Raw genomic sequence first — 741 nt, 5'->3', positions numbered from 1 at the left:
CCCCTGTCCTCCAACCACAGGATGGCTGTGGAGCGGCGGCGCAGGGTGAAGGAGGGCGTTAAGACGAAGGTCTCGGAGCTTCTCCTGGAGGAGAGGGCTCGGCACCGCGAGCGGCTGGAGAAGGTGGAGCTGCTGCTGTGCGAGAACAAGGATGTGTGGAACCAGAAAGACGCCCTGCGGTTCAGTGAGAGTCTGCTCTGTTCCGAGCTGGACAACCTGAGGAAGTGTATCAACAAGGTCACCAAGGTGGTCTCCGCCCGCACGACGGTAATGAAATGTCAATATCAGAGAGGTGATATAAATCTGAGGCAGGGGGCATCTGGAATTGAACCAGAGACCTCTTGATCTGCAGTCAAATGCTCTACCACTGAGCTACACCCCCACACTGTGAGCCTGCTGCCGGCGTCTCTGTTGTGTTTTCAGACAGGAAGTGGTCTCTGTACTCAGTGGCACGAGGCTACGTCACTGAGCATGTGCGAGCCGGTGTAAACAGGAAGTAGATTATCGACTCTGCAGTTGATTAGTTGCACAAAATGTTACAAACGAGGAACAGCAAAGACAGTTGTAATGTCGAAATGCAGAATTTAGCTGAACAACAGCTGCAAAGACGACAAGGTCAGTAACAGGTTATCCATGTTGTATGTCGAGGCCGATGAGAGCCAATCAGGAGAGACCGTGGGCGTCTTACGTCATCGTTTCCAAAAGTCTCAGTTTCTGTCAGTCCAGATACAACAGAACCTG

At 52.5% G+C, this 741-nt stretch overlaps 1 non-coding gene across 1 annotated transcript; it reads right to left on the bottom strand.

Annotated features, from left to right (window-relative positions):
• Window positions 1-310: 310 nt before the first annotated feature.
• Window positions 311-382, bottom strand: trnac-gca (transfer RNA cysteine (anticodon GCA)). Its single transcript has one exon. It is a non-coding gene; the product is annotated as a tRNA-Cys (tRNA).
• Window positions 383-741: the final 359 nt, after the last annotated feature.

This window comes from Seriola lalandi, unplaced genomic scaffold, assembly GCF_002814215.2.
Source record: "Seriola lalandi dorsalis isolate HSWRI2012SDOR001 ecotype SW California unplaced genomic scaffold, Sedor1 jcf7180002044907, whole genome shotgun sequence".
Lineage (NCBI taxonomy): Eukaryota > Metazoa > Chordata > Actinopteri > Carangiformes > Carangidae > Seriola > Seriola lalandi.
Note: the sequence above shows the minus strand (reverse complement) of the source record. Positions and strands in the feature narration are given on the sequence as shown.